Genomic DNA, 16,250 nt, shown 5'->3' with positions numbered 1-16,250 from the left:
GAGACCGGTACATACGTTGGAAGCTCTGTTCTGAACACTTTGGACCATTAGAGGGTTTTCTGGTGATTTTAGGCTTTGTAGCTGCAAACTGTATGTCTCACTCAACCCTTCTGGATAGTAATGGTCATGGATACATGCTAATAAGGTGAACTGTGAAATGACTTGGACTGTAGCAGTTAAAAATATCCAATTTAGAATGGGAGAATCTTAATGGTAGCTATGAGTTCATAACTGTTTTAAGACAGAGCATATTTAATTCCTCTGCTAGAGGGATGCATCCATTATCTTCAGCTGTCTTAACAGATCCTGATTCAGTAATTGCTGCATCTTGTTTCTTAAGTATTCCTGAAAGTTTATCACCACTCAGAGCCACCCCTCCTCATGAGAACACTAGTGTTACAGAAGGGAGATGTATTCTCTTGCAGTTAAGTTCTACACATGTATTGCCTCCGATGTAGAAACCACAGCCCACATCAAAAAACAGCCTGTTCTTTTTCTCTTCTTCATACAGACATCTAAGCAGTGACTCAGCCCCATACAAAAGAGGCTCCAAGCATTTGTGTGAATAAGCAAGACTGTGAGAGGCTGCAAGACAGACAGCAGCCAGAGTCCAGAGCTTCTTGTCACAGGCAGTTCTCTTTGGTATTTGTACAAACAATCAAGACACAGGAGCCAAATGTGTTTTTATTATGCTTGCCGATGATACAAAAGGAGCTGCAGTCTGGTCAGGCACAGAAAGGCCCTGCTTTGGCACCTGTTTGATCACCCACCACCTGAAGCTTGTCAAAAGCAAGCACCTGAGACCAGGCAACCCCAGTTATACATGGAGACAGGGACGAGGCCAGAGAGCTGCCCTGGAGGAAGGAATCCAAGGGCTGTAGTTGAGTGCCAGTTAAATTCAAGTCAGAAGCATACAGTCGTAGTCCAGGAGGGCTGACCGCACCCTGGGGCACATGGGGACACTACCCGCCGAGCACAAAGGAAGGGATCAGTTTGCTATGCAGACTTGCTGCAAGCACTGCATGCAGGTCTGGGCAATACAGGGTAAAACAAAGAAATAAAGGGCTCAAAAAGCATTTGAGGAAGGGCTCAAACTCCTTCTCTCCAACTAGCTGAAAGAAGGCTGCAACTTCTTTTCACCTGAGCTAGCAAGAGGGCAGGAGGGAAGAGCCTCACTTTAAGTCAGAGGAGGGTCAGATGGGAGCTGAGGAAAAACTTGTCTGAAAGAGGGGCTGAGTTATCATAACAAGCTTTCCCAAGGCAGCAGCAGCAACAGCCCATGGCTGCCAGAGTTGAAAAAGCATTTGGTTGCCACTCAGCACAGCTGAAGTCCCAGCAGATGCCACACAGGGCAAGGAGGCAGAGGGCCTTTCCAATGTGGGACACTTTGTCATTCTGTAAAGCAAAAGAGAGAACCAAGTTAGTACTTGCTTTTCACAAACTTCTCCTCTCTCTAATCTACATTTTAGACAGCCCCATGGGAAAACAGGTCTCCGTTATGCTTAGCACAGGGAACAACCATGGAGAACCTGCCCTTCACCTTGAACTTGTGAGTAAAATAACATAACTTATTGATAGTGCAGAAGTCAAGTCATTAGGAAATCAGTATTGCATCTAACTCTAAGAACTGCATTTTCTGACCTGAATTGTCTGCATGTTGCACTTTTAATTCTGCTGCTATTTATCATTAACTAACCAAACACAAAGCCAGTTAATTGCAGACTCTTGCAGAAAGATACAATATACTATACATTTAACACAGAGGCAGAACCTCACCACTGTTCTATTTCTTTTGGTAATAAGCTCAAAGCAGAACACTAAGTATTTTTGTCATTTGCATTGGAGTTCAGTCTCAGCTTGGGCCAAAGGTCCACAGGAACTAACTTACTGAGATTCATCACAAAGAGCTTTGCCAAGAAGCACAAGTTCAGGTTTCCTAGCAAGAAAACAGAGTTTTTTGTGAACTTATCTTAAGTAAAGGTTCTTTTTGCAAGACAGCCACTGCCACTCCACTCTCAGGAGAGCACACTCACCTTTGAGCTTGGAAAGCTCTCCTGAATTAAACAAACATTTCTATCCAAAAAGTACAACTGCAGCAGTACAACAAACAGTGGCAATGCAGATGGCAATTTTATTCAGCACACCAAGCAAGCCTGATGCACTGTACTCTTGCAGTAGATAACTTCTAAAAACCATTACTGATTTGTCTCCCTCTTTCTTTTACAGAGCATGCTGCGGTGCCAAATAGCCAACAGACAAAGCAATCATTGTTCTCACTTTTCACATTCCCCAAGATAAATAACGCCAGCATCAAGGGACCCAGGCCCAAGCACAGAAAGACAGCGCACCCTGTTTTTTTGGCGGTAAGCAAGGATTTACCATTGTTTTAAGTCAGAGATGGTCAGGTATCCACTTCACCACAAAAACCTGAGCTAAGTCTAACTTCTCCATTTTAGCACAGACATCATAGGCACCCGAGTTCCCACTCACACAGCAGAGCATTTGCACTTGCAGTAGAAAAAGAAAGCCTTCTCAATCCAATACTTTTTCTTGATAAAGGGAAGAATCATTACCCACTTCCCACCTTGCGAAAGTAAGCTTAGTTACCACTACTTTGGGGGCATACTTTGAAATGAGAAGAGGGGAATTTTATTTGAAAGATCTCCTCTTGCTGAATTGAGTAGACTTATCAAAGAGGTAGACTTCACCAATTTAAAAATTTTTAGTTTTTAAGTTGCTTGTCCCATGACTCAATTTGGTGCATTTTACAGGAGGCATGCTCTTAAATACTAAGTGAAACCTTACCCTACCCACACAGAGAGTTTTCTGCATTTACTTATATAAAGTAAATTTTCTGCATTTACTTATATAAAGTAAATTGAAAGTAAAGTAGTTGAATTGGCCTCAGAGCTACCCAAAAGGAGCTTTCACTGGAATTTTCATTTTGAATTTCCCCATTAGGCCAATTACTTCACCCTAAGAGGTAACAGCAAAAAGCTACAGAGCACAGCAGCAGCTTTCATCCTTCCTTACCACCTCAGCCTACTTAGCTTGCCAATACTAAAAACCATCCACAGCATATACAGGACAAAGATATACACCACAGGATCATTTCACCTCCAGCCACTTAACCAAACCTCTCCAGGAGCAAAATCCACCAACAGCCCTCCAGGCACATTCAATTACTAAACAGAGCAAGCATCCTCTCATGCCAGACAGTACTTGAAACAAGCTTTTAGCTGAGGTTTGAAATAATGACTTTTCTCCTTCAGCAGGACACAGAACTCAATTCATCTCATCTTTATCTCATTCCTTTGCAACCAGGAACATCAAGAGCCACTCCAGGATCTAGGGAAGAGACCACACTCAAGGGAGCCCCAATAGACACTGGGGCTCCCCACTCCCCCACTTGGGGGGAGCCCCAATAGACACTGGGGCTCCCCCACTCCCCCACTTGGGGGGAGCCCCAATAGACACTGGGGCTCCCCCACTCCCCCACTTGGGGGGAGCCCCAATAGACACTGGGGCTCCCCCACTCCCCCACTTGGGGGGAGCCCCAATAGACACTGGGGCTCCCCACTCCCCCACTTGGGGGGAGCCCCAATAGACACTGGGGCTCCCCACTCCCCCACTTGGGGGGAGCCCCAATAGACACTGGGGCTCCCCACTCCCCCACTTGGGGGGAGCCCCAATAGACACTGGGGCTCCCCCACTCAGGGGGAGCCCTGGTGGGCACTGGGGCTCCCCCACTCCCCCACTTGGGGGGAGCCCTGGTGGGCACCGGGGCTCCCCCACTCGGGGGAAGCCCCGGTGGGCACCTGGGCCCCCCCTCAGCCCTTCCCAGGGCTGCCCAGGCCCAGCCAGAAGAAGAAAAATTTCCGTTACTGACCTGCACCCGCCCCCCCACCCAAAAAAAATAATCTCTTTTGAGATAGTGCAATTTTCAGTCAACAGCACCATACAAAGGGGGGAAGGCACAGTGCACACTTAGTGTGCACTGTGCCTTCCCCCCTCACAAACACACCAAAGTGACTACTCAAAAAAGAAACAAAGAGCAGAAAACAGCTCCAGCAAACACATAGAACTGAAACAAATTGCCAACCTGAAAAAAAAACACAAGCAAACCAAAGTGCCTCCTGAAAAAAAAAAACAGCTCCAGCAAACACATAGAACTGAAACAAATTGCCAACCTGAAAAAAAAACACAAGCAAACCAAAGCTGAAACCAAAGTGCCTCCTGAAAAAAACAAAACAGCTCCAGCAAACACATAGAACTGAAACAAATTGCCAACCTGAAAAAAAAACACAAGCAAACCAAAGTGCCTCCTGAAAAAAACAAAACAGCTCCAGCAAACACATAGAACTGAAACAAATTGCCAACCTGAAAAAAAACACAAGCAAACCAAAGCTGAAACCAAAGTGCCTCCTGAAAAAAACAAAACAGCTCCAGCAAACACATAGAACTGAAACAAATTGCCAACCTGAAAAAAAAACACAAGCAAACCAAAGTGCCTCCTGAAAAAAACAAAACAGCTCCAGCAAACACATAGAACTGAAACAAATTGCCAACCTGAAAAAAAACACAAGCAAACCAAAGCTGAAACCAAAGTGCCTCCTGAAAAAAACAAAACAGCTCCAGCAAACACATAGAACTGAAACCAAGATACACCAAAACCCTCAAGCATATCCTCACTGCATAAGAAACACTTAAGAAAAACCTTTCCAAAAGATCCACAAACAACAGTTCATGCCTTATTGCCCTAACAGGCACACACCCCCTGCTGACAAGAGAGAACTTGCAAAACTAGACATTGAAATCACCTCCATTACATATAGAGCAGCTCAGGCTCACAATTTTCCAACACCTTTACTTTACTACATTTCCATACAGTGTCTGCTACCAACCCAATATCTTTGGTTACAGTCCCTACTTTTCACAGCAATAAGAGAACAAGTTTCAACTACCTCTGTCCCATACCAGACTCTCACCTAGTGCCTGATTCAGTTACACATCACCCCAGCCTCAACTTATCCTATGCTACATACATAAACACTGGTAATCTCCACTGCAAAAAACACAACCTACATCTCACAATACCCGACTTCTGTGCTTACACACCAACCTATTCAACACTTCCAAAGTCAGAAAGCTAGTTTACTAACCCAACCTTATAATTGATAATACTTCATCTAAACTAATCATCTTGCCATTCCCCATACTCCAGTATAAAGGAATCTATTTATTCACCCTTCCTTCATCCCAGCATGCAACAATACATCTAACATCAAAGCATAATCAGCATTACAGGTTCTAAGCTACTAGGGCACATGGGGAAACAGCAATAATAAAAGAAAGATACAAGCAGTAACACTCACCACCAGGGAATCCGGCAATGTCTCCTGGGTCTGCAAGGAGGCAGCAGGTTGGTCAGTGGTATCTCCTTGATTTCACAGCTGCATTTCAGCAAATGGGTTATCCGTTCCTCCTCAGAACTCTTTGGTACCTACTACCTCTATTATCAGAAGCATCCTGTCCATCGCAGCAATGATAGCTCTGAGTATTTCCATTCATCAGGAGGAACAGCGCCATCTATGCTCCCAGTATTCAGCCATTAGCTTCCCTTGTCACACCTCAGATGGGTGCCATTCCTCCTTCTCACACCACTCGGCAGCGCTAAGCCTGTTCTCGCTGTCCCGCAATGGCTTCGAGAAAAATAAATATTAACATGAATGAGGGGAGAAGGGAAAGACATGTTAAAGAAAAGAAGAAAAACAAAAAACACAAAAAAAGCAAGACTCATACCCATAGATCACCAAGAGGCTACAAAAAGTAATCTAACACCTAGGTCAACTTTCAAACTCCATGGGTATTTTGAGCTGGGCCAGTCATCATGTGCCAGACTTTCACATATTATATGATTACAAGCAAATATTACATCACTTCTAGGCTTAATAAGATCATAACTGAGTGAAGAACAGATTTAAAAACTCATCTTGCTTTTAGTGACTGTCTAAAGAGCATTTCCCACCAATGGTGTTCTCCATCCTTCTTCACCCTTTTCAAAACACAGGATCTCTCTTCTGTATCATGGTTAACAACAACAACAACAAAAAAAATTGTTGTCCATTACCTTGGATGCAGTCCAGCAGTTGGTACAGATTGTCACGTTGCAATAATTTCTCCACAAAAGTGAAATTCATTCAAATTGGGGTAGGTGGCAAGTCTTGGATTACCATACATCTGCAGCAAAACAACTGTTACGATGTAATCAGAACTAAACACTTCCTATAATGGAATGGCAAAGTCACATCCCATAATGCTAGCAAAATCAAAACAGGTCAAGACAGGTGCCCTGAGTCTCAATGTTGTTACTCTCACAAATAAGTCCTCGCTGTTCCCATACAACACGTGAACTAATGGCAGTAGATTGTCATTTGATTCCATTCTGTTGAGTCCATACTCTGCATTCTAATGAGTAGGGCTTAACCCCATTGTTATTCAGTCCCTGCGCAAAGATTAGGTATACAGTATATAACAAAATATTGCATATTGTTAGAAAAAGAGCTGTGGCAAAGTTATTGACCAGATCGCAAGTACAATTACTTACATGCCACTGAGATTGAAATTATCTTTCACCTTGGATTGCATTCTCCCAAATCACCTTTGAATTTTAAACAAGAAAAATGTTTTCTTTACATTCTACAAAAAAGATATTACTTCAAGTTGAGACGAGTGCATCTACCAATAACTGCTGGTCTTTTACATTAACTCTCCCCCATTCAGATAATACATTAGAAGAAAAACACCAATTGGTTCACAGTGCTGACAGGGAAGACTGCAGGTGTGCCATAATGCACATAGACCGCTTGTTGCATCTGACACCCTATTTTCAGTCTTTGGCCAGCATCTCCTTAGAGTTGCAGGAGTCTGCCAGTACTATCCTGGCCCCATTTGTTTCCTCAATGTATTCCAATACTGGGCACAACTGCAGTTGAAAGGGTTAAGCCTCTGTCAGAATTAGGCTTCGGTCCCACACGTTCGCAAAGCTCAATACGGGCATGGGACTGTGACAAGCCATGGAATATAAGAGGGTCAACAAAACCAATTACACACACAAAAAAGAGAAAGATACCTGTCTGAAACGGCAACAATAATGATACCACTGGGATCCCAAAGAAAGCAGCAGGATGATGAAGGTAATACGTGGGCACAGCAGCAGGATCCACATTTGTTAGCACCTGGAAAACAAAAGAGGGAACTTCCCAGTTCCAGAGGAACCACAGTTAGAGAAAGCGTAACTGAAGGAGAAAACAACAAAAAAGAAATCCCACTTGCCCACTCCCCAGTGGACCAAAGTTGGAAGATGGGTGAAATCCATCAATGACAATTTTATGCAAGTGTAGCAAGTCATCAGAGTACCCACCTTTGCTCTCTCCATACAAGTGCCCAGTTCCTATCGGAAGGCAGATAAGGGTCGCCAAGTTTTCCCAATTTCTCTTTTTAGGCTCTCACAGCCTCCAAATTTTCTCCTGGAGGAAAGTCTCTACCTGGAAAACTAGCATTAGTCTCCCTCTCATTTACTAACCGCTCTCTAAGGACTGGCTGAAGGAGGGCTTTTAAGTGTTCCTCTTTTTCTGACTGTCCCCTAGTATCTTCTAACTGGTCTTGCAAGTATGTAACCGCTTTCTTTAAGGATGGAATAACAGTTTCATTTCTGCCACAGGCTGTTCGCTACAGATCTCTACAGCAGCACTAACAGCAGCTCCTAGAACTGCACAAATGATTGGGTTTTTTCTCCCTTTTCCTCCCCCATAAAAGTTTACTTGGAGAAAATTTATATGATCCTCAGCTCCCTCAAAGTTGGGCCAATTACTCTGTGCCCACTCCAACTCCACAGGGGAGGGTTTGGCACCGCATGTTTCAATGAGGTGGAGAAGCAGATTCCCTGCCCCGTTCATTTTTCCCCAACCGCCCCCCGCACCCCTTAAAATCCGCTCCTCACACCCCCAGAGGTTACAAACATACTCTCTTCAACCAATAAGGTAGTTGCTACTACCACCTGGATACCTTCAGGTCATCCTTAAGATATAGGGTCTAATAGCTTAGAAAAGTATGCAGTATGTTGTTTGTTTTATTGCGTTAGTGGAGTTTGAGTTAGTAAAAGGAGAATTTGTGATGGCCCTTTTGCATTGTTCCAGTTCTTTCTTAAGCTGGCAGAACTTCTTGTTTTCAGTATCAGCACTAATCACAGAGCTCAGTTCAGGGAGGCTGTTAAAGGGGCTGATCTGAGCACCTACCCTTCACTCTGTCAGCAGTCTCAGACACATTTCTGCCAAAATACTTCTCCTCCCTGCAATTGCTGGTTCAGGCCATACAACACCACAATATCTAACCATTCTCTGTTTATATTTATCCCTTGTTCTAGAATTTCTCTTCCAATTTTTCAAAACACTTCCTAAAGGACTTACAGCAGGCACTGCCCTGGGGACCCACTCTCTGCCCCCCACTTTGGAACTCTCGTTCCCTATTTCGGCAACCTACGGTCATGCTGCTGCACAAGAACAGTTTGTGCAGTAGCAAAAGCCACCCCCTCTAAGGGATCCAAACAGGGAGTCTGGGGCCAAGGAAAAACAACATACGCTCACCAAGGGCACTGGCGATCTAGCTAAGAACCACCTCCAGAACACACTACTACAAACAGTGCCTACCTGGGCAATCTACTCTGCTTCTTCCACGTTTGCAGTACAGCTCCCAGCCCAGGATGAAGGACTTTCCTCTCAGGACACCAGCTGCACCAGGACCTGAGGGACAAAAACACCTCAGGGGCAATGGACCTCACCAACAGAAACAATGCTACAAGAAACAGCACCAGGACCCCGAGCTCCCCCAGGTAACAGTTGCTGGAGCCCTGCAGGCTGCTCTTCTCACCTCTCCCTCAGGGAATTTCATTCCTCCAGAGGCAGGCCTGCCACACACCTTTAGAGCTGAAATCAAGAAAAAGAGATGCACTTCAAGAAGCACTTGTGTCTTCTGACCCTGCTCCCAGCCAAAAACTCCAGCCCAGGGGCAACACACACAGGTCAGGGACAAAAGGACACTGCTTAACATTCCATAGACTCTCACAGCAGGATCCCCACTCTGGCCCTGAACCCTGTGGAAAGAGCTCCATGAACAGCCTCCAAGGGGGGTGCAGGGGGTGGGCTCAGTATGATCTAGTTCTCTCACCAGAAGACCAGCTCACCCATCTGTCTCTCCTATAAGGAACTCAGCCATCCACAACAGCATTCCAGTCGTGCAAGCTGTCCCACCGCGTCTCTGTAATGGGAATGAAATCACACTCCTGAAGTTACAAATAAGGGGCAGGGAAAGTGTGGTCCCATTCTGCTCGCGCCCACCGCTGGAAGCAGAAGGGGTTGAAGCACCCGCAAAACTCTTCGGCGGCGCCCTGCGCCGGCCCTTCTAATACGGCCACGTGGAGCCCGTCGGCGGCGCCGTGCTGATCCCGAAGAAACAGGAGCGGCCAAGTAGTGGCTCTACGCAACCCCAACAACAGTTAACTTACCAGTGACCCCCAAACCACTCACCGCTTCCACTGTCTCACCGGTTCGGGACGACGACAGGCTCTGCTGCAGCTTTCGCTCAGCTTGCAGCAGGAGAAAACTTGTTTCAGCAGCCTTTTGCGTCGCTTCTTACTCCCAGCGGCTGGGAGACTGAAAGAATACGGCCCCGTCCCGTTCGCTCCCACCGATGAAATCAGAAGGAACCGAAGCCCCCACAAAAAATGCCCGGAAGGGCTGAGAGCACCCAGGACCGCGCTAGGACTCCGGGAACCGAGCGGCAGCCCGCTCCAAGAACGCGACGGCAGCCGGGCTGCGACGTTACACTGGCTCCGAGAAGCCGGAGGAGCCCGGCGGTGGCCCCTCGCCGGCCCCCGAACGGAGCGCCGCGAGAGCCCGGCAGCCTCCTGCCGCGGAGGGTGGACGGACCTGAACGGTTCCCGAGTGCTGGCCGCCTCCGCGATCTCATTACCACCAGAATGGCTCACCGGTTCCGGCTGATCTTCACCGAGAGACATCTCACCAGAGCCTGAAACGAAACAACACACGGAGAACGTTACACAGAATCCCAAGGCCTCCTTCTAAAAGCAGCCCATCGCGGGGCTTTCTAGCGCCAGCAGCGCAAGGACAGGATACCGGAACGGAGCCCGCCGCGTTGCTCCCGCAAGCAGTGAGCCTGCGGAGCACCCTCATGGCTCCCAGCGGCCTCCGGCGGAGCTTAAGAGGCTTTGGGGAGGGACCCACCCCGCGCTGCGGACGAGGCGCAGCTGTGCCCGGGCGGCTGCGGCCCCGCGGCACCTGGGAGTCGTTGCCTCGTTAGCGCCGGTGTGGCTCGTTAGGGCCGGCCGGGGACGCTGACAGTTAGACACGTGCTCTTCAGATCTGAACTATGGACTTAAACCGCACTTTTAGTTAAAGTTCGTTAAGCGCTTCTCCTCACCTCGTTGTGGGATTCACTAGTAAGTTAAATAACTGTGCCTAACGGTTCAAACGGATCACTTTGCATCTCATGCGACACCCTTCCAAAGAACGTCCCCAGCCTTAACAGCTTCCAGAGCCCCTCTCTGCGTGGTGTCTGCTCCACGTTCCCTCTCCCCTCGTCCAAGAAAAAAAAAAAAAAAAAAAAAGGAAAAAGAAAAAAGAAAAAAAAAGAAAAAAAAAGTTTGTTAAACATGTAAAATGTTTACATGTCACATGTAGCGATGTGACAAATGACCCCACGTGGGTCAACGATGCACAAAGAAAATTGCCTGGTAGTGAAATACGAAGAGGAGCTTTACGAACGGTTCTTTACAGCATTGCTCGGGATTACGTTCACGTGTCACATCAATGGGTAGGAACGCTTTCGGTGAGATTTCTGGTCTCTCCGGTTGAGGACACGGCTATTCTGTATAGACTTTCCCAATAGTATGTTTTGTGAGCAATTATAGGCCGCTGCTCTGAACAGAAACAAGTGCTTTCTCATTTCCGGTTCACGTAGCTGTAAACTATGCCGATTGGTTCCTAGCACATGCAGCTCCTTGGCTTCTAAATGAATTCTTCACACGTGTCCCATTCACTGTCCGTGAATGGGTGCATCTGCTCAAAGGAAAGAGGCCCCAGGCTATAAAATCTGACCGAGAGGCCCAAAGAACTTGCTGGTGGGTTCCTCCCAAACCTCTTCATGCCTGCAAATCATCGGGTTATTTAAAGCTGCTGAAATCTGTGGTGAATAAAACAGAATGGGCAAACTGTCCGGAAGGTACAGAAGGGGACCTGCGGGCCTTTGTGTGCTAATGCGGGATGAAAAAGAGATGTGATCTTATGGCATCCTCCTTCAGCTTGTGCAGATAGCTCCGTACTGAGGAGAACAGGGGAGGTCTGGGATGGGTTCCCACTGGCTGACGAGCCAGCTACTTTATCCTGAACCAGAGCCCCGAAGCAATCCTCAGTTTTTATCCTTGGCAGTTAGCGGTCCGCCCCGACGACGCGGTGACAGCGTGCAGAAGGGGTCCGGGCTCATCTTGCACGTGAACATCTCCATCTACATCTGTGCTACAGCGTCAGATCATTGTTTTTCTTCCTATACGCACGCTTTAATTGCACGATATTGGCAAAAGAGAGTTGTGACTGTGGGTGTATTCATTCACTGCTTAATGACGCTTGCATAATCGGTGACATATGCGATCTTAATGAAGACTACATGCAGTGTGCTGTTTGTCTAACGAGAAATTTAAAGTGCATCTTTTCGTGGTTCATCGTGTGATCGCTAAGAAGGCTGGAGTGAGTGACATTCCTACGTGATTGACAGAAAGGCTTCCTGTCACCTTATATTCCGAAAGAAAAAAAATTGATTTAAAAAGCTTACGTCTCTTTTCGTGGAGGTATGAGAGTTAAGGTGTCAGAGATGTACCTAGCGTTGAGCTAAACAACAGTTACTAAAAGTTCAGGAATTGTTGCCTGGCAGAGTGACACCTCTCACCTGTGATCAGTTATAAATATTGCACTGTCTATACGAAAAGGAGTTCTTAATGGTGTCCGCTTATTCAGGACCCACGCGAACCTACAAACAACCAACAACCTGCTTTTCATTGAAGACTTTTTTCCTCAGATGCTGCAGGTACATGCCGGCTGTACTTGTTATATTCTGAAGTTATTTTGACTCGTCATAAACTTCTGCATATAAAGTAAAGCCCAGGGAAGTCAGAAGCAGTGACTCTCCCGAGGCAACGCTTATTACTCCAGCCTGTAAGATGCTGCTTGTGCCCTTAGAAACAAGTCTGAAAAAACCTTTGTATTTTCAGCTGTAATCATTAAGTCTTAGCATTCCTCCGAGGACAAGCAAGCGTACGAGCTTTCCTCTGCTAACAACACGGATTTCTCACAGACAGTCATTTGGTGGCATCATGTTTCTGAGCTGCCCTAAGCTAAACCCCCTATAATTCAGCCTCACGGAAGATTTTAGAACTGCGTCTTAGATTAAGTCGTGAAGAAAAAAAACACTGGGAGAGCATTCAACACTTCAACAGGTTTTGGATTTGGAGTCCTGTCTCTTGAAGGGTCTATGTGCATTAGGTTTATGACGGAAAGTCAGTCTCGGCCTTAACTGCAGAGCAAATACATACAAGCTCTGCACAGTGATGCTGCTGCTCCTCTGAAATATTCTGTCTTGCTGCAGACACCCGTGAAAGCGTATCGGTGGATGTGCGGGCTCTGAGGTGCAAATGATATGTAAGAGCATTAGAAGCTGCTGCCCGAGAAGGCTTAACAGAATGAGGTACTTTTGCAAGTGCTTACTAGTACTTACTCGTCAAAGAGGAGTCATTAAATCTCTACTCCTCAGTTTGGATATTACCCATCATTTAGCATGCACTCGGGGAAGCTGGATTGTCCTGCTAAGAAATAAATATGGGTGCGTAGCGACCGTATTTTTGAACACGAACTAGATGGCACCATGCAACTTTTAATAAGGCACCCAAAGAAATTACAAGCTGTTAAAATTCAAGGACAGCGAGGCATTCCATCTCTGGCAGCTGTACTTTCCTCTGCCGACAGCAGTAAAAATGGCATTCAGCGAGGCTTCCTTTTAGCGTGAACAGAAATGGCTGTAAAACCAAGACCAATGAAATATTCAGCAGTACGTTGGTAAACTTGCTAAATAATGCATTCGTTTGGCTCTAGAGGCTGACCGTGTGAAATTCTTTGGAGGTGAAGTGCAAACTATTATTTTGGCTACGGTGTGCTCCTGGGGAAACCCTGCTAGGAAAACTCTGCATTTCACAATGAAAGCAGTTCATTTTTAGCTCAAATTATGCACTTTCTTCCGCAGGTGGCCTTCTTCCTTCTCAGGTAATACTGAATCAGTAGCCTGGCGTGGTGCTAATGGGCGCTTCGCTGCTTGAGGTGCCATCCTTCAGAAGACAGACTGAAAGTGAGGCCTCTTTTCTTTCTGATTCTGATGGCTCTTACAGCCTGTTTTCCCCCTAAATTTTGCTTTGTGCAGTTTTAATTTAATACGGTGTTCCCTTCCTTCCTGCCCTAAGCTGTTTGGTGAGATTGCTGAGCACTATTAAATGACTGCCGCGTTTCTTCTGGGACAGAAGTTTTTATGCCATGTGCACAGCCTCTGAGTAACACAATTACCTCGATCAACAATGAATGGCAACTCTTCAGTAAAAATACCGTCTATTCTGATAGAGTTTTTGACATCTTCTTTACCTACCTTAGGTCAAATCTAGGCATGTTTTTAGGAGAAGGAGTTGGTTATTTGATAAAGTCTATAGCTATCATTCGTTGTCATAAATGTGAAAAGGTAGATGGCTATTTTCCTGATATAAACTATTTATTCGGCAATGTATATTTTGAGAGGAAGGGAGAGACAATTGCAATCTTAGTATTTAAATTTAAGTGTAATAAACTATAATCTGTGTACACTCCACAGCTCTGCAGTCCTGGGGCTGAGCCAGGTGAACTCTGTTACAGGGATTCCTCTTGTGCAGGATACGCTGCTGTTGCTGAGGGAAAACATTAACCTAATCTAGATGGAAAAATAGTGGCCAAGGAAGATGAGCGTAAACAGGAAAGAAATGCGTATCTCCTGGAATATGCAGTTCCTGTTACCAGTGGAAAATGAGTAGAAGACCATACTGAACTTTATCAGGTTAAGTGCATGGCCAGGTCTGCGTGCAGAAGGGAACCTCTGTGCTGGTGTGAGGGAAATGTTCTCATCTTCAAGAGATAAGACCCATGGGTGCTGACAGAGAATGGCCAATTATGCATTGCTGTTTGTCTGTCTTGTGGCTGAGGAAAAAAACTTCCTTGACTGGAGTTTAAAATGCACTGTGATTTAGACATACGGTCTCAAGGGGAAATGTAGGTTCCTAGGGGTTCCTTGTCATTTTGCAGTTTACTTTGGCACTAAGAAATAGTGTTTTGGGAATTAAAAAAAAAAAATACCTAAAGTAGATTTAATTTAGGGAGACACTGGGATGCTGACGATGCACATAAAGGGTTATTGATGTCAACTTTTTCTTGCGGTTTGGGCAAAATGCTTTTTTTTAAATGCTTAAGTTCTATTAATCTTGCTTTAGAAAGCCTCCCTAATGTGCTGAAAAGTTCCAAGATACAACAATAACAATAAAACAACAACTACTGCAGCCAAGACGCACCATTCGCACTGGGTGAGGGAAGGAAACAAGCCATGGATGCAGAGTCTCAGGGTGGGAAATGTATTTTTACACATTTTTTTTCCTGACTTTGTATGGCCTGCCCCCTGTCAAGTAAAGGGCAACGCATTTACAGTTTAGTGCAGAAGGATCATGTATGCTACTTGCTAACTGCAATAAGTATATATAGATTTCTGTTGTTGTTAGTGCTTTGCCAGAATCTGATGATGTAAAATAATTTGAGGTAAGACGAATGCAAGGAGAAGGAAGAGATGAACGTTGCCTTTTCTTTTCCAAGAACCCAGCGGACTGCCAAGTAGCACTAACTTCTGCACTAGCTTGACATGATTAGGAGCATAACGTATCCAGGACCTCCAAATCGCCATTTCTTACCCTGTTAAAGTTTCCAGAAGTACTGGGGAAAAGGGAGACGGATCAGAGAAGATGCCCCTAGTCTGTCCCTTAGAGTTCTTATGAAACACTCCTATGTTGAATGAATGAAATGTGGTTAAGATTGACTAGAAGTTCAAAGACATTACCTTAGGATGCATGGATCAAAATGTTTATATTTTGTATACAGAAAAAAATGTCTAGACAAAGTGCACTTATTATCTGATGGCCTACTCTAGGCACATACAATTCAAATGAGTTCTTTCTGGATTTCTGCTGGGTTGTATTGTGAGCACAAGAGTAAGGTAAGCAATGCAGCTTTTTTAAAGGTACCCTAGCAATTAATTTCAGGTCGCAAAAAGTTCTTATTCTTCTGGGAAATGTTATCAACCCTATTTTCAGATTAGAGAACAATCCAGTAACTGAAACCACCTTCAACTGTTAATCCCATGTAACGTGATGTGTGACAGAAGAGAACACAGAAGTTTTGTACAAAGCTTTGGTAGAGCACTCTCGTGGCTGTGATATGACAGAGCTCTCCGTAGCATAGTGGAAGGCTACAGGCAACGAGCCGAACTAATAAAATCGTCTCACCCATAGGCAAATGAATAAGAGCGATTTTCCAGCCCAAAACCGACTTACAGGGTAAGTTATAACGAGAGGGATGGTGGAGCATGTGAGCAGAGGCATGCATTTTGCGGGACAAGAGGGTAGATTCTTGACTGGCACCTTGCCTGACCTGGAGTTAGCCGAAGAAGTTAGGCCTTGTTCTGGAGAGGCCAACTGCTGGGATTTTTTCCCTGCAGGGAAGATATTCTAAATCTACAAATATAATTTAGCGAGAGGAGGGCAAATTTGGGCCTGTCAACTTTGACACATCCCTTAAAAGATTCCAAATGATAGAAATGGTGTGTAAGAGAGTTGCAACAAAGGAGAGGTTTTCAGTTCTTTTAACAGAGTGCTACATAATCACACTTTCTTGCAGCAGCATTCAGTGTGAAGATCTGTCAATAGAAATCTCAAACTGTGAATATACAATTGAGCTTTATTATCCCTTTGTTATTTTGTAACTACATAGGTATGACAGACAGAAACTGATTTTAAAAGAATTTCACAATTGTCAGTGTGTCACATGCGTGAATCCCACTGCAGGAAGTTT

This window comes from Tympanuchus pallidicinctus, unplaced genomic scaffold, assembly GCF_026119805.1.
Source record: "Tympanuchus pallidicinctus isolate F22 unplaced genomic scaffold, pur_lepc_1.0 scaffold15, whole genome shotgun sequence".
Classification (NCBI taxonomy): domain Eukaryota; kingdom Metazoa; phylum Chordata; class Aves; order Galliformes; family Phasianidae; genus Tympanuchus; species Tympanuchus pallidicinctus.
This window is presented reverse-complemented; position numbering follows the sequence as displayed.